General features: G+C 35.6%; 1 pseudogene; it reads left to right on the forward strand.

The window, feature by feature from the left end:
• The first annotated feature begins 5136 nt into the window (after positions 1 to 5136).
• Positions 5137 to 22448, forward strand: LOC147500158 (protein MITOFERRINLIKE 1, chloroplastic-like; annotated as a pseudogene).
• Positions 22449 to 23603: the final 1155 nt, after the last annotated feature.

Raw genomic sequence — 23603 nt, forward strand, 5'->3', positions numbered from 1 at the left:
AAAAAATTGAGTAACAATTTGACAAAATGTCTAACTAACTTAAACTTGTATTTGAATTCTGATATAGGGGAACTTTATATATGTCCAAACGACAATTGAACAAAGCGTATTGCAATGGGAAGAGACAACACATACATAAGCAAAGTAAGATAGTTTAATCCAAGATATAAATGTCATTTTCACCAAGCAAAACAAAATCTGGAAAACAGAGAGTGGAAATAGAAAGTAGTTTTGTGTAAGTCTTGGAAGTTACACATGTTGTGGGTCTTTCCCCATTTTCAATTCCATTTTTCAATTCCATGAAAAGGTAAATAAATGAAAAGATAAGAATATTTACTAATATATAGTAATTTAAAAGGAATATACCCAAATGTAGATAGGTTATTTTTGCCTCAAATAGGTGCAATTAGCTGATATTCGATCATTTGCCTAGCAATGTGGTGCTGCACAAAACAAAATTGAAATAATTGAAAAGTACAAAGGATAAGAACCAATAAAACACATATTGTTACTATCTTAAAAAAACTTGCAACAAAAGAAAGCAAGAACCATTGACTCTATGATAACAATGTCCCTTAAGATCACTCCTAATGATGTAACAAAGCTTCCAGGAATGTCGTAACCAAGACATAGAAAGTCCTAGCGCCTTTCAACTATGAACTATCCCAAGTTCCCAACACACATTGCATAGTTCCCAGGAAGAAAACATATATATACTGTACTTGGATTTGATAGGGTTGGCTGACTTACCATCATAATTGGTCTTTCTTTAAACAACAATAAATTGCCACAATTCATAACACTATTATATTTGATCAGCTACCTATCTCATTAATAATGTTTGAATAAACAAACACAAACACAGGGTACTGGGTATATATATGCCTACCGACAATTAATAATATATGCCTACGGATAAATAATAATACTGATTAATATTACAAAGTACTAATTAGGAAAGATTCAATAAAACTTATACTTCAATATAGCTAAAACAGCTAGCTAGATATCATGGATAGAAGTATATCGTGCATAAAATTTGAAGCTACAAAACTAATCTACACTAGTTTGTAGCTTACATAATCTTTTCAAGAGAAACCAACAAATATTTGATCAATAAATGATCTTGTGACCCAAAATGTTGCATACCAGTTCTCTTTGTCCTTTGCTGGGCCAGCAATAATCTTGTTTTTTGGGTTCGCATAGCTCTAGCTAACCTGCTCCAGTGGGTAGGAGCAACCCACTATAACAATACCCAAACTGACAATTTAGATCTAAAAATTTGCAATACAAACTGCTTAAGATGGAATTAGTTAACACACAAAAGGTATTACAATTCACATTTGAAAGTTGTAAATATGAAGATATAATAAAATAAAATAATAATAATAATAATAATAATAATAATAATAATAATAAGTCATCCAAATGATTTGATTGCCTACAATGAAAATTCTGCAAGTGTTTCCCTTAAGCTTAAAGGTTGCCAAGGAAGGCCACGTCTAAAAATGCAACTCCCCCTTTGTGTCACATACTGACATGTATAAAACACCAAAGGTCATCTAATCTTTCATAGGTTCCCATAGGTAATGCTTGAGCCTTTGATTTGATACTGCCGGGTGATCTTACTGTGAAAAACTAAAAAGCTGAAGCCCTCACATATCAAAGTTTGAAAGTCCGCAATTATAAAAGAACTATATCTACTGAAAAACTTGACTACATTTAATTTCTAAAACCCATATTCTAACAAATGTATCTGTAAAAACATCGTTTAAGTAAACTATCGTGTGTTGTAAGCTGATGTTATTTTCTGCCTTGCAACAACCTATTCAATCTTTTACAATCCCAATATCACAAACTAATTTGTTCTAAGCCCTAATTAAATTACCTCAATGCTGTAATTAGCTCTACTAACTATTTACAAAAGTTTAACGTGATCCGTAATAGGACTTTGAGAAATATACACTTCTCCCAAATTAGTAACAATCTTCTGAAACTCAATTGCGAAAAAGATACACATTAATCAAAGAGTAGTTGAGAAGTTGTGGAGGTACATTTTAGTCATGACCTTACAATCTCGGAGAATAGGGTTTGTATAAGATGTTTGACTGAACTCAGGTCGGTATTCTGAGCTGCCTACGTACCCAGTTCTCTGATGAACTGGAATCAAGTCAGATGTAGTTTATGTTGAGTGATTGAGTTGGAGATGGAGAGAATGTCACCCCGAGAATGGAGAAGACGCCTCCTTTTATAGGCGTAGATCCCCTTTTGCTATTTGTCTTGATGATTGCTTTTACTCCTTACATTACAAAGTAATGATCCGTCATTAATGATCTTTGTTGACCGGCTTGCGGTGGTTTATATTTCCTAGGTCGTTTAGACGACGACCTTAGGTCATATGCGACGACCGCTTGTAGTCCGGACACGTGAATGCGCCATGAGTGGTTGAGGGAGTGGAGAATCTTGACATAGCCCCCTTTCTTTATATCACTGTATGTAGAATAGTGGTGTAAAGAAAGATAATAAAGGAGACCGCGTGTCTTACTTGGTTGAAAATGGAGATTGTTGTGAATTGAATTTTCTGTGTTTGTAGGCTGGATGTTGTTTGTTGCTTAGAGCTTTGTTAGGAGTTGATGTGGTAGGTCCTACGTCGTAGTGCGTAGATCGTAGCTTGTAATGCGTAGCTTATAATGCGTAGATCGTAAATCATATGTCATAGCTCGTAGTGCATAGATTGGATTTAACTGATAATTAGCCTTTGAGTGGTAATTACAAATGAATCAAAACAACCCTATCGAGAGGCCTTAAGTTGATTTGTGGTCCTTTTAGGGTACCGTGGATTGGATTTGACCGTTAATTAGCCTTTGAGTGGTAATTACAGTTGAATCAACCTTAACCCTAGCGTTGGTGTTAAGTTGATTGTACGCCTTTTGGGGGCCTCACTATGGTTGATAGCTAGCCTTTTGGGAGCATCACTATGGCTGATAGCTAGCCTTTTGGGGGCGTCACTATGGTTGTTTCCCATTGAGTGTCCTTAACTGTGATCTGACATGGTAGTGCGTGGTTCGAACTTGATCCTTAATAGGGCGTCAAGTTGATTGGTTGATAACTAGCCTTTTGGGGGCGCTATTGTTGTCGTAGATGCCATTTGGGTTGGCTGATAGTAAGCCTTTTGGGGGCGTTACTATGATCGTAAATGCCAATTTGGTTGGCTGATAGTAAGCCTTTTGGGGGCATTACTATGATTGATCGTTAGCCTTTAGCTGGCGTGCTTATCACTAGCCTCCAGTTCGTAGTAGAAGCAGCCCTTTGTGGGTGTTAATGTTGTTTAGCCCCAGTGACATAACTTGTCCCAGTTCGGAGATGGCTATGGCTAGCCCCCAACTTGATTAGCTTGCAATAAACTGCAAGGGAGTGAGCTTCCATTTTGCAATTTGACCGACTCACAGGTTTGTAGTATATGTGAACTGTCGAGGAGGGAACTGTGTGCTTTGAATTGTTATATCTGATTCAGGAACACTTGGATGCTTCTCGGTTTGGAATTGTTGATTCCTTGATTCGACAAAGTATTGCTTCCCCTTGATTTGTTATTTCAATTGATGATGGATATGATGGCAACTTTTTGTGTGTGGTATAACTCCATGGCGAGTGAGCTTTTTGATATTGATTGACATCATCGACGCGAGCTTTGCGGTGTGGTCAACCTGGGACGACCTGGAATATTGATGTTCGTTCAAGCTCTAGTGAACTGATGACAACCTGTGTACAAGCTGAACTAACAGTGATTGTGTTCGAGTTGAACTGATAGTTGGAATATTGGTTCCTTCTTCCAGGTTGTAGACCAGCTCTGACCTGACTTGATGATGACTTGATCTGAGGACGACCTGAGCTGAGGATGAGCTGATCTGAGGATGAGCAGACTTGAGGATGAGCTGTTCTGAGTAGTGTTGTCAAAACATCCCTCAAGCCCTCCGCCTGACCCAGCCCATGGGCTGAAAAGCCCTCAAACCAAATCCCGCATTGATTTGAGGGCAGGGCCGGCCCAACCCTCAAACATATGAGGGGAGGGTAAGGGCCTAGACTTCAAACCTTAAGCCCGGCCCATAACCCGACCCTAATTAGGCCCTCATTCAGGCCTGCAGTAAGCCCTCATCTATAATTACCTTATTACCATATTAAAGTTTTGTTTTACTTAAAATACCCTTAGGGTTATAGTATCTACCCTTTTAGAAATTGGGTAAAGTTGTCATTGTAGTTAATATAAAAGGTACTAAACAACAAACCCTATTTTCCCAAAAATTTCATTTTCACCTCACTAATAGAAAATAAAATGCTCAAGATGGTTGCCGAAGTTGAATCTCTCAAGATTAGTTTTCATTCTTTTTATACTTCAATTATTTTATGTTTTAAACCTCATTAATTAATCGATAACATTAATTTGCAATGGTGGAACGCCATACATTGAACACCATCCTTTACAAAACTGCAAGTGCACAAACGTGATCTGCATAGTATAGGCGTCTCATGATGTTTTCCATGATATCTAGTGGGAGATAGGGCAATGGTCTCTCTGTCACCTATTGTTTTGTGTTAGATCTTCCACTTTTTGTATTTCTTGGCCACTCGATTCTTCATCTCTCACGTTCCTTTATTTTGGTGGAGCAATAAATACAATTACTTTTTATAACTTGCAAATAGATATCTCTTTACTTTAGATTTCCGCATCATATCTTTCACTAAATCTTTCTAAATGAAATTCCATCTTTATAGGAAGTTATGTAACTGTTGAAGTTATGGGCAGAAATTTTACAGCCCAATCAAGTCAATCAAGTCAAGTTTAAGCTTCATATGCTTGCTTTTCCTTATCCTTTTTTGTTAATGGCCCAGGTTGTTGTTTTGGTAGTGGTGGAGAACCAAGCTATAAGAAGTCCTTGAATCACGTCAAAGTGTCTTTGTCAAGGTAAAATGATTTTCAATACTGTCCTCAAATTAATTAGTTACTTCTCTCATCGATCAAAATAAATACTAATATTCTATTATATACTCATTTGTTTTAAAATCAGAGTTGATGACTGCGTTACAAATTACTATTTCTTTAGGTTTGCTTCCTTCAGCTTGTTATATTTCCTTTACTAGATGGATAACATATTGGATTGTGATTCTGAGGTAGAATCTCCAGTTGAACCTTCAATTGCTGTAGAGTCAGTTGGTTCTCAACCCCCTACTAGTTCAGTTACTTCAGTATCCATTGGTAACTCCTATTGGTGTTTGCAGGCGGCCTTCATTGAATTGATCCTTTTAATTGAACTTATATATTTGTAGATTTTGTAGAACAAGTATGTTTAGTGGGAGTGGAGAAGAGGAAGCATTGTTGGAATAATTGGTTATGACAAGTCTACTCTAGGTGAGTTTGAGTTGCAGGTGTCGACTAACAAAGTCGGTAAAACCTTTGGGTGATGATACCAGAGGTCTAGGGCTCGAATCCCGCCAGCATCAAAGAGTTACTGATCTTATTTAAAACAAGCTTACCAAAAAAAAAAGTTTGAGTTTGGTGGATATGTTTTATGAATTTATTGGGTAAGGAATTGGTATTGGGCAATACTTTATGAATTGGTTTACGTTTATATTTCCACCCTATTCTGGATTAGATAATTGATCTTAATAATTGAATAGTGTGGTACCCTCACTTTTACTTGCTCTTTACTGTATTGCTTATATTGGAGGATATTTTATTTTACTTTATCACTGTGTATGCACTTTGAACTAAAAAGAAAGCAAGAAGGTTTAGAGGCAAAACTAAAATGGCTATTCAATGGTGAAAAACAAGCAGACATGGAAGACAACCTTTAAAGGCATCTCATAAAATTCTAGAAAATTCCGTTTGTCTCTTGAGAGGGAATAAAGCTGTGAAATCAAGTGCTAGGCAGGAGGATAGTTGTTGCACACACAATCCTTATTCTTCCTTGCAATTGTAGCTTCCTCTTTTTAGTGTTTATAGATTTCACTTCTTAGTTTATTCTTGCACCTGCTCCATGTTATTTTGAAATAGAATCATGGGTTCAAAATTGAGAACTGATTGGAGTGTTGGTTATGATGTTTTTTTTAACTGATTTTTCCACATTTTTGTTGTTATCATTGGCAATTGACTCTAGATAGAGAATGTAAATGACTTTCAAGGAAGGACAACTTAAATTAGTAGAGATGGAGGGGTGCCAGATTAGTGTGAGGGCAATTTCAGTGACGAAAATAGTGCAAGAGACAACTGCCTTGTACCATGCAGGAATCCAAATGGCTTAAAGCAACAAGAACTATGCAAAAGTTAAGGTGACTTCAATATGCAGATAACCCAAGGTATTGGCAAATGCAACAACAGGTCTCCAAAATGACTTCTTGCACTATAAAGATTGAATTTAGGAGAGGAGTTGACTGTTGTTACCACCCTCCCTAACAATTTTGTACGCCCTTTTGATATTAAATAATTTACCCATCAACGTAACAAAAGGATATTAGGTTATTTGTCGATCTATTGAAATCTGAAGTGTAATTGCGATCCTTAGGTTTTGGCCCAATTCCTTAGAATATCTCATCTGACTTTTTTATTTACATAATACACTTGGGAAACATACCCTTTTGGTTCTCTCCATAAAGTTAACATACTATGTAGAGCTGTATGGGTATGTAAAGCAAAAACAACTAAGGATTGCCTTGCTTATTTCTCTTACTCTATATCATAATTTGCTGGATTGACTTATCTAACACTTCAAAACCATTCTAATACTATCTTTTTCCTCTCTCTTTTTTCAAACAAAGATATTTCAAGTACAAGTGTCGGTGCATGTATTTAATAACGTAGTCTAATTAAATATGTGGTATGGAATTGGAAGTGGTGGCGCATGTATTAACTAGCTTATTTCTTATACATATAAATTAGTCAATACAATTAAAGAAAATTCAAGGACCTTTAAAGTCTTAGTGCTAATGTGCATTTGTCATCAAGCATTTGTCATCAACCCATGAGCCAGCCATATTAACCCACTGATGTAATAATTTAAAACCAATTACATCCCTGCATTAATAAGAAGAACTAGCTAATGTGTATTTTTCATCAACCCATGACCTTAAACTCCATCACATGGGACACAAAATTTTCAGCTGCCAACTTTAATTTTTCTATCGCCATTGAGGATTAAAAACTCATTAAAAAAAATCTCATGGATCGGCACGGGCATTCGCTAGTATTAATTACATTAGGCATCCAATGTATGAGCAATGTATGCATTTAAATTTTTACTAATTGAAATTTTGATTACATTATTAAGCATCCAATGTATAACGAACACATGTATTAAAAAACTCTCTCATTAAAAAGGTCTATGGAAATCCCCACGCACATCAAACATAGATCCCTACAAGATCCCGACCACCTTTTGTCTTCCTATTTTGTTTTGTTATAATAGATGAAAGACAACTCTTTGAAAAATTCGCAAATTTTAATTGAAATTAATAATTTGTTTTCCTTTTTAATAGAAACACATAAAAAATGAAAGATTTGTTGAGAGAAAAATTGAATGATTTGGAGAGAGAATAAAACAAAAATTGCTTAGATTTTAATTAACTATAGTTAATCAATAGTTAGCAAGATGGTGGATGGGCCGATGGGTGCTTAGGAGACTTTTCGCTCCTAAGCACCTCGGAGCGAATTTTTTCTCAAAACTTACTCCCAATTGGATTTTTTTAATTAGTTTATCTCAAATTCTCATATCTATCAAAGCTTAGCAAATTAGTAAAATTCTAAATGCCTCAGTAACCATGAGCTTCTTGTCAAATTTCCATACAGCCACATACGCAGGGGCAGATCTATGAGTTGGCTATAGCCCCTCCTAACTTTGCTCAAAAATCATAAATACAGTGGTAATTGTTCACCCAAAAAAAAAAGTCAAAAAAGAAATAGTAGTGAGAATTAATGTTAGTAGCCCCCCCTCCACTTGGATTATCATCATGCTAAAACTAGGCCCCACGTACTAGGCTTCAAATCAAACGCCAAGCTCCTTATGGGTAGGGATGTCCATCTTGCCCGAAATCCGCCCAAAACCCGAACAAAATACCCACACCGAACCCTGCCCGAACCTGACAAAACCCAAACCCAAACCCAAATTGAAATACATAGGGTAGGGTTTGGTCACACTCTCTAAACCCAGACCGACCTGAGCCTGACCCGATAATTTAGCCCTAAACCCGTTAAAAGGGCTAAAAAACCCGAAATCGAACCCCAAATCCGGTTTCAATTGCATACTACTAATCTCATATAAAAGAATGAGTTAGATAAATATTTGGATTATAATCTCATTCATGTTTACAATGATGAGTTATTTAATATATTGGATTATGAAAAAATTTATGTCGGGATTTCCAATTTTTTCAGTAATTGCACGTGATCATGTGTCTATAGTTCATTCCGAGTCCATTTATTTTTAATTCATATCAAATAATTATTTCCGAGTATATGTGATAATTACTTCCAAGTTCATTAGAAATTTTATTTTGTTTGAATGATTGTTGGATAGCCGAAAAAGAAATAAAATATAGATATATATTTCAAATAAAGTTTCTTATTGTCTTCTTTCTTGCTTATACTGGGCTTTATCCTACCCGAATCCAACCGGGCCCGATGGGTACCCGAAATATAGGGTTAGGGTAAGGTTTGGTTACACTTCTCAACAAAATACCTGACTCCAAACCCGACTCGTTGAAAACCGGTCTGGGTTCGAATAACCCGATACCCGTTCAAAACCTGAAAAGTTGGGTTCAGGCCTGGTCAGGTACCCATTTTGACATCCCTACTTATGGGAGTGACTAAAACGTGACCTGTAGACATCCATTTGGTTTGAAATGAGGTGTTTTTAATGAAAATTTTGGGTTTGCAGAAATTTGGTATGAAATGTAATATTGGACACAAATACACAATTATCTTATATATAAAGCGGATACTGGATTTTCCAATTAGTTTCCGTATTCCCGGTTTTAGACCAAAGTTTTAAATCCAAAGGGTACCAGAAAGTTGGACAACCACTTTCTTTTTGTTCTTCGTGGAAAGAGTAAATCGGTAATTTAAAACATTCCTAGGACTATAAAACTTAACGTCTTCAGAAAACAAGACACCGTTTCGCGGTTTCCCAATTAAAAAAAAGTAACCGTTCATTCGTCTTCTTCGTTCCTGAAAACAAGACATCGTTTCCCAGTTTCCCAATTAAAAAAAAAAGTAAACCGTTCGTTCGTCTTCTCCATTCTTGATATTCCCAATTAAAACCCGTTAAGTTCAAATTGAAAGTTCAAATTAAATACTTTGCAACCAATGAAACATAAATTTAAACCTTGTTTTCATTTTCAGAATCAAAGGTAATACTTTCTTTCATTTTCATTTTATAATATTCTTTAATCCTGTAATATAAGTCTGTAATTTTCCAACAGTTATGTCTTCTTGCCTTTGATATGGTTGGAACAATTGTTTTGGTTCTTTTTGTTTAAAATTCAAAGGTACGCTCTTCTATCCCCTTTTGATTTTCCCTACGATCTGTGGACTGACCTCTTTTGGAATTCAAGTGAGTATAGTTCTATTGGCCCATCATTGGACCAGTTTTCCTAATATTCAGTGCGCGAGATGTATGGTGCGCAGGTAATGTGGGCCTTTGGATCAGTACTTTTGCCATGCAATACACACGCACCCCTTGGTATGAGTGGCCCAGATTTGATAGCATACCATACGACTGCGCACCATAGATTTAGCCTTCTTTTTAACTTCACGCAGTTTGTTCAAGATATACAAGTCATCACGCCTCGACTTTTGTTACATTAACAATCGATTGTGACTTTGAAGAAGTCCAATAGAGTCAATGTCTTGTGGTAGAAAATCAAGCCATATTCTCTTCATCAAACAAAGGTATCGTCTCAGGTTCAAGGCAATTGGATTAAGACATTATCAATGCTAAGCCTCCAAGTCCCTATCAAAGGGTAAGTGCATTTAAAGCCTTTAATTACAATTATATCAAAGTATTGATGTTCATTATGACTTATGAGCACTTTTAGCATCATCTTTATCATGTGTTCTACATTGAGATCAGAGTTTATGTTGCACTTGCACGCTCACAGCCCCTGTATGATAACTTTGCAAAATCTCAATGTTGGCAATTAGGCATAATTGTATGGACAATGGTGTTATCACTTGACACTTTTAAGTTCCAACCCATTTGAACAAAAAAATGTGCTATTAGTTATTACCAGACAAAGCACATGTAGTCCGTAGTATGATTAATTGTTATAAACGATGTGGATTCGCAGTTACAACTGATATGATAGATATGGATTAATTGGTATTGTAGATGCTTATTGCAATGGCAAAGATCACACAAGTCACACCATGTGGACATCAGCCGACACATTGCAAAGTGTGATGCAAGAAGACTATACAAAACAGGGGAAGGAAGACCAGGAGCCATTGAAGAGTATGTTGTCCTAGAGACACTACTAAAAAAAGGACATTTGATGACAGCTAAAAGCTGTCAAGAAATACATATAATGACACTTTCTGGTTAAAAAGTTAGCCGTCATTACTGGGGGTGTCATAAACAGTCTACCAAAACCGTCATAAAGTCCATAAAGGTTTCAGTAGAAGTGTCAAGAAAAATCCCTTTTTGATGTCTAAATTTAGTTCAAAAATATCATAAAGGGACATCTTATGTTTATGGCCGGAACTTCACAAATAAAGCTATCCGCGATTTAATGACAAAAAGTGTCAATGTATAGTTCCCCTAATGACATTTCTATGACAAACATCATAACACTTCGTGATATTTATACTACAAATGTCATAACATGTTTTTGATTTTTCAAAAAAATAGTAATAATAATAATGATAAAAAATTGCAATTCCCATACTACTCGACAATATTCCACCTTTATGCTCATTACCTAAAACTCAAACCACACCACAACATCTTAAGAAGAAACTCTTTTCCATAAATATTTTTAATTACATGATTTTCAATGATCTAATACACATTAATTAATTAACAAATAACACTTGATTCAACAAAATCAAGTCAATCTCATAATCTAATTTACATAACCTATCTTTAATAGAAAAATCTAGTCAACCGATGAACCGATCCATCTCAAACAATCAACTTAAGCGAGCTACCAAGCTAGTGTTTGGTGTATACCAATTGTTTCCATGTCCATCGAATGTTTTGAATTATAACCTGAGAAACATTGTGAAGAAGAATATTTTAGTTTGTTTGATAAGTGAACTTAAAAAATACTAACAAAATGATGCTTGAACAGAAACCCATAGAGGAAGCATTCATGGTTAGATATAATAATCACCATACTACGTCAAAAAGAGTAGCAAAGGTGAGCACGGATAATTTGAAGTTTTAACCATATCAGAGTACATATTTCCTTGTACACTATCCAACTTCTAATAATTTATCCGTTGGTTAAGTGCACACTACATGCACACAATAAGAAGTTGGGAGCATAAAATGCTTATCAGGTGAAAAACATAAGTACAAGCTATGACATGCGTTAGAAAATTTTATTTAAACATACACACACATGCACTCTTTTATACCAAGACATGAGTAGAGTATTGCACCTGTTTTATAGCTTCTTTTGCTTGCTTTTTAGATCCAATCCGATCCTGCCTACTACCATTATCACCCCCGGATTTCATTTGATTTACAAAACTAGGAAAAAAGAAACCAGTTTACAGTCCACATTATATAAAGTATAAAGTATAAACTATTATAATGAACGGATTAATTTTAAATGCAAGTGCAATAAGGTTAGAGAAATTAGAGAGAAATACATACCGGCCTTAAGCAATTAAAAGCCTTATTGATTACAATAACTTTGATATTTGTAAAACAATAGTTTTACCTACTCGTAACTATTTATGCTATGAATAAATAAAACTAAAGCTTTTATAATGCTAGATTATCAAAGTTATCTACTCTCGGTTATCGTAAAATATGTGGAGTAAAGAATTGCCTCAACTTCTAGTTGTTTAAACGTAAGCTTCCTAGTTCAATCGATACTAACAAAACTAATGAGAGTAATAGATTTAATTATACTAATACGGTTGATTGTAATTATGATAACTAGATTATACTAACGACAATTTAATACTAAGTTATGAATATGGAGAAGGATTAGGGGAATTTGATTCCACTTGATGTATTCCTAATATGCTAGTGTAGATTATTGCAATCCTAACCAATTAAGATTAAGTGTTTGATCCCTAATTATTTATGGCAATCTCTGCCAACTAATAATTAGCATGTGAGGAAGTTCAACCCATTCTCATGGGAATCAACTAACCTATTAGAGTGAAACTCTTATGAAGAACAATAATCCTAACTAACACATCAAGTCTTCATAAAGCTTCATCAAACCCCTCTAAATGGAGGTTTAGCTAGAAGTCATTAGACTATCATTGATATATAAAATAAGAAGAAGACAAAATTAAGAACAATAACTTGGAATTTATTAATCTAATGGAATAATGAAGAAAAAAACAGCTAACTTAAAACTAATGAAAAGCTATATGAATTAAAACCTAGATATCTAATTAAGTATATTCTAAGTCTATGTCTAAGTTTCTAAGTAACTAATTAATTATCCCTAAGTTATGACTAAGTGAGTAGAGAGTTATGCCTTAGTCCTCTTTATATAAGAGAGGTCTAGGTTTACAATTTCATGCATGGGATTTAGAGCCATATTTTGAGTCATGAAATCAAGCCCAAAACCTAATTATTTAAGTCCAAAAAGGGTTTCTCTGTTGGAAATTATTGCAACATCCTTTTCGTCCACTTCTTTTCCTCTGATTGGGTCAAAGCCTCGACTATTAGAAAGCTATTTCCGAGCCGGTCGTTTTGACATATAATAGGCTCAATTCCAAGGTTTGAATCCAAAGATACAGCCTGCGAAAGTTCTGTTGACTTTTCTGCTCTATTTCTGCCCACGTTGACTTTGACTTTTCAGCTTTGACTGGGCTTTAAAAAGGCTTTTTCTCCTTGAATCTTGACCTTTAATAATAGAACTTCTTAGCAACCAACCTTTGCTCCTTTATCTCACAAAAGTGACATATTTCTTCACATATTGGTCTCTAATACCTGAAATACACAAAAACACGTAAACAGTACTAACTCTGATTTATTATACACATAATTGGTCTAAATGTAGTATTATTAAGGGGTTAAAACTATAGTTTTGGGCTCTTATCAAACCACCTCCGAACATCATTTTGCTTGTCCTCAAGCAAATATGAGAAATTAAACTAAGTGACAAAAAATGGAGTTATAACTAATCTCGTTTCCGCGAAGGACGATTGCATTTACCATATGTAATAAGGTCTTAAACCACTAGGAATTCCCTAGTGGACGAGTTATAGCCTCGTGAGAGTTTTCCAACGAAAGTACTCATAAACTTCATCTATACTACAATGACTACGAAATAAAATTATTGTTTCCTACTTTATTCTCAGGTCTATACATCTCACTAGCAATGAATACAGAATATTCAATTCGAAATCTAAGCTAATACGTGCATAATAATCAATCATCTACGGATAAACATATATATATAAATGAACTATGCTATGAAATGCAATAACAGTCCGTTTCTAAACTTTTAGAATAATCCTTAGAAGGGTCCTCACATATATGTCAAGACAAAAACACTCGATTTTTCCACTCAAATTTTGCTCACTTTAGTGTGCGGTGGAGCACACTTTACCTTACAATCTCAATGACACACAAGGGAAGCCAAGTCGATCAAACACATCTATACTAACTATCACACTAACCTATTCCTAATTGAGCTAGAGGTTTTTATTAGGTGTTGCGGGGATTAGGTGATGGTTTAAGAATGAAGGAAATGGATATTCAAAAAGGACAAATTTGAGATAATAGAGTCTTCATATTATATAACTAGAGAAAACCTTGTTCTTACTTTGCTTCTACACTTTGTTTCCATCCTTAGCCATTTTTTTTCTTTTTTTTTTGGCTTTTGACTCTTTTGATTATGTTTTTTGAGTTCTAACTTTTTATTTTATTTATTTATTTATTTTTTCTTTTCTTTGGATGGAAACTTTCTGTTCTTTTCTTATTTGAAGCAACTAACAAATTCTTGGTTTCATAGGTCTTTCTCTTTTCTATTATTCATTTCATCTCTATTCTCAGACTCATTAAAAAATGGGTAGGCTGATTTTTATTTTGTTTTGTTTTTGTAAAAGGGTAAAGGATTTGCGGTTTATGAAAAGGCTAAAGAAAGGCTCAGAGGAGCGACTAGCGGAAAATAATTTCATATAGGTTTGAATTTCTGGCTATATCGATCCAAAGAGGGCCTAAATTCTCGTTTAGGATACAGAATAGTGACCAAGCAAGTGGAAGTGTGATTTCTCTATTCGGAATTTACTTCTCCTTTGTGTCATTTCTCAAATATTTCACTCATATAAGGCTTTAGGCTATATTCTCATAGAATTTGTAGAATAAGTACTATAGCCTAGATTTCAGAAATTTACTGCCAATACAAACATAGATGCTCATGCAATATATTTATGAAAATATGCAATGATTATTACATACATATTAACCTAAATTTCTAAAAACTATTCTAATTTAAGAGCTAACATGAAATATCTAGACTATTATCATCATAGAAAAAGAAACAATACCATTATTTCCTAAGTGTATAGCATAAACTGTTTATTTATATATATTTTAATTTTTTTTACTAGAAAACAAGTGCATATTATATATATATATATATTATCCTAATAGGTGCCTTAAATTATGCGTGTTTCTATGCCACCCCCAAACAAGAACATGTTTTGTCATCAAAGTATTAAAATAAGAAGAGTAGAAAATACCATGGAAACGTGTGAAAATTGAAGAACACCTGCAAAACAAATTTAGAACATACTAATATAGATAAATAAAACAGACGCAACTCTATAGGAGTTCCACCCGTTATGGGGATAATAGAAATTAAATTGCTTGGGACATAAGCAGACACGAACAAAAATTAAAACTTACCTCATACCCCGTATTTAAACGTTGTCCTCCTCCTCAATAAAGAATTGAGGTTCCTTGGAATCCTACTACGCCATGATTATTTGCTAGGCCTCACGCCATGTATCATCTACTATCGCTAACCTGTTAAGCGCCACTTGGTCGGATGGGGTGTAAGGGGCAACCCAATTAGGTTGTAGCCTCCACCCCGACCAAGTCATTGCACGGAAATAATGTATAATGCAGTTAGTAGGTCGCACAATGTCAACCCCAACCTAATCCGTGAAACGGGCACAAAATGCCGAAAAGAAACATAGCATGATTCGACAAACTAAGACAGGCATAAGAAGATACTTATGCCACATACTATGGGCTCGGGCTAAACTAGACACTAAAGTTTGGGGAAGGTCATAGAGCATACGTCCCTCAGCTAGAGTAAGGAAAATGCCACAAGTGGCATCATTCGTAGAAGAAAAACGTCATTCCCCTAATATATTTAGCATGGTAAAAAAACATCACCGTGCCCACGTTAAGGGACAATCTACTAAGGGCTACGTTATATTGCCCTTGGTCCTATACATGGAAAATTCCGGCCCCATAGGTTTTATGTAAAATATAAAAATCATAGTTGTAGGCATAGAAATTATCAACCAAATAGCCCCATGGGTTTTGGATTTCAGCAGGCATAGACAGTCTAAGAGCAAAAGCCAACAAGAACTTGGTGAAGTCCATTGTTTCATCGCCAATGGTGACAGAGAACACTTGTTCTCCATCCGGTCTTTCAAAGAACTTACAATGCTCATAAAAATAAGTTGTAAGTGTAGGAGAAAATAGTTCATCCGAGCTTACCATTAGAGGCTGCCAAACTGCCTGTATAATCACGTCGCGGAACTAAGATCCATACGTGTTGCTCGCGAACAAATTTTCAAAAGACATCTCCGGTATGATCTGAGGAGACTTCATATCACACAAACACACTCTAGAACTGCTGGAAACAACCTCGGAAGAACCTACAAAAAATCAGATTTGGAAATGGCTGCGGAGGTGAAGGGCACGGGCGAGCTCTTGCCTTACGAGATGTCCAGTGTTTTGAGGGCAGGCGCGCTCTGACTTTAGGCAAAGTAGAGGGCGTGCGCGCTCAATGTATGTGAAGTGCTATGAAGTGAAAATCAAACGTAAAGTGAGAGATGCAAAGTGAGAGGTGTGATGTGAAATTGAGAGTGAACCCTGTATTTACAGAGGACTAGTTTTTAAGCTCCACAAGTTGCCCAACTAGTTAAAGTAACATGATGGAAGAAGACAATTTCTAAATCCAAAATAGAAACAGACAAGAGGCATACTCCAAAACCAAACCAATAGTTTTTTTGGCTGGAATTAAAATAGTAATCATCTAATTATGACTCCTTGAGGTTGCACCAAACAACACTAGCTAATTCTAGTGACACCAATTTAGCAGCATACTCACATAAACACATCATTATCACACAGGCAATAAATTTCGACAAAAATACGTGGATATGATTAGAGGCATTGCTAAATAAATAAATCCACCCCCAAACAAGTTGGAAGGGTGGGATTCACGATACATAACATAGCATATGCCAGAAATTAAAACAACTTTAAATTAAAAAAAAAACAAATACATAATTCAAATTTAACTACTTAACTTAACAAGTCGGAATCAAAATACGACTAAACGACATAACAACAAGAATAGAAAGTTGAGCGATCAAGAATGGAAAGACCAACACCCCACCCCAAAACAAATTTTTGCAAACATAGTTTAGAAAATTTGTTTAAAAACGTGGGTCTTTTAAAGTCAGATTTCTAAGACTTGCTAGATTACTATTTTATAGGGTTTTAATATTTATTTATTTTTTATGAATAAAGTTTTATATAAAAGAAATAATAAAGCAATAAAGACGTAAATCACTCCATAGAAAAACATGACTCAAAAACCGAGAAAACATGCAAGAGTGGAAAGCGCAAATTACGTTAACTGTGGACTTAGGATTCGGTACTTACAACCACACACTCCAAAGGGAGGGCTCGGTTACCTTAATGGTGCACTACCAAAATATAAGATTTGAATGTAGTACACCAAAGAATAAAAGGTGTCATTTATAGTAAGATACTCGAGACTGTATTTAAAACATGATATTAATCTGCAGTTTACCATATATCAACAATCGAAAAAATTGGGGATCTGTCCATAAAAATTGAGCACAAAAAACACACCCAAACAAAATCAAGCACCATGATTTCCCATGATGTGGTGTAGCAGAATGAGAATGAATACAGATAGATCTAGAACCTAACCTAGCAGGCAATTTCTTTTTTTTTTCTCCAACGAAAGGGTAGACAAGTGAATGATCGTGAAAAAATGGATGAGTATGGAAGATATGGTAGATATGGAAGAATTTTAGAAGTACAGAATGGAAGAAATAAGAGTGTGGGTTTATCACAAAATTCATTGGTGGAGTGGGTAGGTATAATCACACAACTGAAAATGAAAGTATAAGGTGGCTCTTTAGGTAGTAATTTCTTACTAGGAGAGTTTAGAAACTCATGAAGCACAGGAGAAACAAGATGGTCAAGTACAAACTCAAGGTTCCTTTGAAAAGGTGGAGGGCGGGGAATCGAGGTGGGTGGTGCGCAAGGTAGTTCTTGATAGGGTGGATCATCATAGGCTCTAAGAAACTCATCGAATTCCTCATCTAGCTTGGTCGCATCCACATGATTATGGTATTCCTCAGCATCTTTGAGAAAGTCATAAATCTCGTCCAAGGAGTCGAAATTGTGATCTTTGTCTACGTCCATAAGAGGGGTATCAACTAGTGTGGGGATGAAAGCGTCGGAGTCGGAACTTTCGAAAGAAAGGAATTGATGCATCTGAGTCTCTGGAAACGTTTTGTTGAAATAAACTTGAGCTAAGCCCTCGATCATGCTAACCTCACCATCGATAGTCGTATTCGGTAACTGTTTCATCATTTTGAAAACATTCACCTCAACAGAAAGATGGCCAAAAGACATGGACATCGAACCATCACGGTAGTTTATGAGCGCGTTGATAGTTGCCAAGAAGGGACGCCCTAAAATAATAGGAACATAGTCGTTAGTGACTTCTGTGTCGAGGATAACGAAGTCGGCTGGGTAGTAAAAATTTTGAACTTTAACCAGTACGTTTTTAACCACACCCTTAGGATATATACTTAATAGAATGATCAACTAATTGCAATGTCATTTTAGTTGGTTGCATCTCGTTTAAACCTATTTATTTATATAAATAATAAGGGAGTAAGTTAACACTCGCCCCCAGGTCTAATAACGCAGTTGTCATGTGGGTATCCCCTAAGGTGCATTGTATAGTAGGACGACCAGGGTCCTTGTACTTAACGATTCCATTATGTTCAGATATAGTTGGGAACTGTTCAGTTAAAAATGTGTCTTTTGGTATATTGGTCTTCCATCTAGTAGTGAATAACTTTTTTAGAAACTTAGCATGTTGTGGTAACTTTTTAATAGCGTCAAGAAAAGGTAGGTTTATCATTAGATTTTTAAAAACTTCCCTAATCTCATCAAAGTTAGTATCATTGTGTAACATGGCTAGTCTTTGGGGAAACGGTGGGTTCTCTCTATATTTAGCATATGGATCAATAGGAGTTTTAACCTTGGGTTGAGGTTTAACTGGTACCTCTACAGGAGTAGGATCGTCAGTTACTACATTGGTATCTAGTAAATTATCAGGTGCAATAACCATAGGTGGGGTAACAATAGGCATAGTTATGGTGTTATCCACCACCTTGCCAGAATGGAGAGTGGTGATGGCATTTAACTCACCTACGTTTATATGTTCATTACTAGTAGTACCGGTTACTTCAAAAGCTATGTTTGGCATTTTAGGATTAGGTACGGCTTGACCTGGAAACACACCTTTTGGTTGGGCTTTCTCTTGGGCTACACTACTATATAAAGGCTCATTCCCCACGGTAGGTTAAAGAGTATATCCCACGGTTTCACTAATAACAGTGGCTAATAGGCATTTGTCACGGTAAGAACAACTTTTCTAATTTCGGCACAAGCAAATACCACTAGTCTCATAAAGCAGTGGCATATAAAGTGCCATATACCACGGAACGACTCAAAATCAGCTAATTTGTGCTTTGGTATTCATATATCCCACAGTTTCAACGAAAAAAGGTGGCTAATGTTTTGCAAAATAGCCTGGATACCGTGGACAAAGGCAGCCTACCAAAACCCCGCACCCTACCTTCAAAAATGAAGAACAAGCACTCTGCATCACTTGGTCTTCCACCTCCAAACTCGACTGCGCGCCTACCTTTAAAGTTTCACTAATTTTGACAACCTTTTCACTCATTTCAACGACACTCTCTTATCTCCTCCAAACAACAATATCACATTCTCTTCAATTTCCATTTCAATGGAACAAAAAATTTCTACCCCCAAATAAAAAAATTGAATTAACCCCACTGCTAAAGGGAGTCCAAGACATAGATTGATTACCGACCTCTCCCTTCCTGTGGTTCTGTTCTCCCAGCTTTTCAACTACAGTTTGATTCCTCCTGTGGATGTAGTCAAACGTAGAGGAAGAGCTCAATCTCGGTCCCACTTACCCCTTCTTCGTCATGATCGACGTTATTTCTTAATTAGTCCTCATACCTTTTACATGAACCTTATATCTCGAGAGGTAGGGAATGAACGCCAATACCTTCGACGTAAGAGAAGGTAGCAGTTAAAGATTCAAACTTTGATGAAAAACTTGACAACTTTTGAGAAAGCACTCATTGGTTCATCAACTGGAGGTATGGCTGGTGCTTTTACTTATGTCTGTCTTTTACCTTTAGACACTATTAAAACCAAGTTACAAACCAAAGGGGCAACTCAAATTTACAAAGGAAGTGTAGATGTCATTGTGAAAACTTTCCAAGCAAAGGGGATATTGGGTTTCTATAGCGGCATTCCTGCTGTAATTGTTGGTTCAACTGTTTCTTCTGCAATTTATTTTGGTACTTGTGAGTTTGGAAAGTTGTTTTTATCGAAATTTAGTAAATACCCATCTGTTTTAATTCTACCAACCTGCCGGTGCAATGGGGAATATTGTGTCTTCAAATTGTAATGGTGCCGAAAGAGCTTATTACTCAAAGGATGCAAGCCGGTGTGGTGGGTAGGTCTTGGCAAGTTTTGTTGAGTATATTACGAAAAGACGGGATATTGGGTTTATATCTTTGGTTATAATCGCGACTTTGCTTAGGAATTTACCTGCTTTGGGGTGTTGAGTTATTAAATCGTTTGAGTATTTGAAAGCCGCAGTGTTGGCTAAAACTAAGAAAGGTCATTTGGAACCATTTGAGAGAGTGTGTGTTGGGGCGCTAGCAGGGCTTATAGCAATGGCTTTTCTTCTCGGTAAGATTTGTGGATAATATGCTTGTTATGTTATTTTGCTTATAAACTTGTTGTTGGTTAAGTTTGAATTGTAGTGTGCTACTCAAGTTGGAAGATATCTTGTGACTATGATGAATCTTTGGAGTCATACTTGCAACCGGATTTCAATTGTCGGGTTTGAATTTTTCATAATTTGGTGGGACATTTTACAATAATTTGGAATTTTTGGATTGAGAAAGTTTTGTGTGAATTTTGTTTGAAGGTGGGAACAATCAATTGGATACTTTGATATGGTATAGTTGGCTTGGGGGGAATTATAATCGGACGATGATTGGTTCCAATATGGTTTTGGAAGAACATTATAAAGGCCGGGTCCAAGAAATATTGTCATTCTTGGAAGGTAAGATTTCTTAGATTAGTTTGAAATTTTAATTACTTTCAATTTAACGATATGTTCATTTTATCGCGATTATTCTTCTTCTTCTTGTTTTTGTTGTTCCCTTTCTCAATCTGTTTTTATGTTTAATATAAACCAAAAGAAGGAAATAAGGAGTATGTTCTTGGTAATTTGTTAAACAAATGAAGTCGTGATTGTCTAGTATTATGCTTGAAGATAATTGTCATGGTCTTTTTCAGTTTGTCAACCATATTCAATTTAAAACATAAAAGTACTTGCTTATTGGAGATCGGTGCCAAGTTCTTGATAATTATATCCTTGTGAATGATTCCTTTGGTTATGCAACTGTTTTTCATTGTTTTGTGACTTGAATACTAATTATGTTTGATTTGATGCTATACCCGATTTCAAACTGCGTTTTTATAATTATATCCTTGTGAATGATTCCTTTGGTTATGCAATTACATTCGAATATTATAGCTCAAAGATTGTTTTGAAAACTTTTGTTTTCGCTTATCCATCTTTTTCTTTTTGTCTATCTGTCTATCTATGGTAGTTTCAATCTGTCTATCTATTGCAATGTATTTATCATCTCTTCCTATATTTCTTCTAATTAATCAGTTTTGCTAATTTTCAACAGCTAAATAATGCTGGCACCAATAAAGGTTTTAGACCCTTACTGCAGTTCGTAGATGAAGATATTGAGCAGGTGTTTCTTTTTCTCTTAATTCATTCATCCGAAAGTAATCGCTTTTGTTCCGAAATGTTGTTTTCTATCACCTTCCGCAAATGGGGTGGTAATAGTAAAGGTCCAATGCCATTAATCAATTAGTGACCATATGTTTAATGAGCTAAGAAAATTGGTGACATAAATCTAAACAGTAACCATTGCTTTCCATGATATGAAGGATTTTGGCTTTTTTCTCAACTGAGACGGATGGTCTACTTTAGTTACTAAGTGTACTTATTCTTCCCAAAGGGGCCGGTGGTGCTTAACTGACATAGTTTTATACATCATGATTGTATGAATAGATTGTCTCAACAAATTTGGTTGGGTCTTTGCTTTGCACACGAGAAGCCATGCGGGTGATGAGATCCCATGAAAAAGGAGGTCACATATTTAACATGGATGGTGCAGGATCTGGAGGTTCTAGTACCCCTTTGATAGCTGTGTAAGCTCTATTCTTGTTCATTCTTAATCTAATTTTATTCATTTTAAAGTAAACAGCAGTGTTTGTGCTTAGCATCTAAGAGTATGGCGGCAAGTTTCAAGTTGTAGTTGAAGGCGTAGCCGAGGCGGCTCAGATCCCAGACGCTACTTGGGAACCTAGCGCCTTGCCTCGTGCTTGACAACATAGATCTAAGATTGTTTATTATTTGTTAATGCTTTTCACTCAGTTGTGACTACTTTGACTTGTAGATATGGTTCGACCAAGTGCGGTATAAGGCAACTTCAGGCATCACTTTTGACAGACTGCAAGTGGTCGAAGGTAGGAGTACATACAACATCTCCAGGCATGGTGCTTACAGATTTACTTCTGAGGTACCTTTTTCATGATAAGTTAAACTTCTGTTTATAGTAAACCGAAAATGGTATGGTAGGTTCCTAAAGATACACTATCAGGCACCAAACCCCCAAGCAATCACATGCCAATAGTAAAGAAATACGTAATGAAGTTTATGAGAGAAATAATGGAAGCTTGTTCAGATAATTCTTTTGAAAATAAGGTATAAGTCGTCATACACTAGCATTCTCTATTTTGTGGTAATCTTCATTATTTAGTTATTATATTACTCTATGATCTTTGATCGTGCTGATAACAAATCTATCCCTCAAAGATACATACACACAAGAGGAACTTGATGTTATTTGACTTGAAATTCTTAGATTCATCCAAAGATAATGGAGCCGCTCGAGCCAAGCGTTGTGTCTTTGCTAGGTTTTGACCCATTCCAGTTAAGGTTTGGTGTTTGGTCTCACCATTTTTTTGATATTTTAGATGGAACAAATAGATTGCTCTTTTGATTGATGGAACAAGTTAGGTCATTATTATTTTGATAGAACAACTAAATTTGGATGTTTATTTCATTATTTATGACTCGAAAAAGTTCAAAACTCTTTCAGCAATTCAATGTCTTCGTGTTGGATGTTTAAATTTATTTCTTTTGTTCGTGTTGCACTATGAATTGTTTATTTGAGCAATGTGTTTTTAAATCTAGTGTGGATATATATGGTGAGAAGGGCAGGTTACAGGTTGAATGAATATGATTAGAATTAAATAATTAGGGGATTTTAATTTTTTTTAAATGACTATAAACCACGGTTTGGTAAGAACCGAGGTATAAGTAGTTTATATACCCCACGGTGTTTATCCAACCGTTGTATTTAGCATCACTATTCCCCACGGTTCAAATCAAATAGAGCATATTGTTTAGACTATTAACCACGGTTTGGAAATACTAATACCACGGGTTTAGTCAAAACCGTGGTATATAAGAGGTACTATTTCCCACGGTTTTGCTAGAAGTATTTGTCACGGAGGTTGTTACCACGGTATGAAAACAGTGGCTAAAGGCTTTTTACCACTGTAAATAACAATGGTATATGAGCTTTTCTGTAGTAGTGCTAACTGCTGGATGGAATGATTAATTGATTGTAAAAACTGTTGGTTAGAATGATTTATGGATTGTAAAATCTATTGGTTAGCATGCATGTAGGCTTCGAAACGATCCGG

Source organism: Coptis chinensis, chromosome 5 (genome assembly GCF_015680905.1).
Source record: "Coptis chinensis isolate HL-2020 chromosome 5, ASM1568090v1, whole genome shotgun sequence".
Classification (NCBI taxonomy): Eukaryota; Viridiplantae; Streptophyta; class Magnoliopsida; order Ranunculales; family Ranunculaceae; genus Coptis; species Coptis chinensis.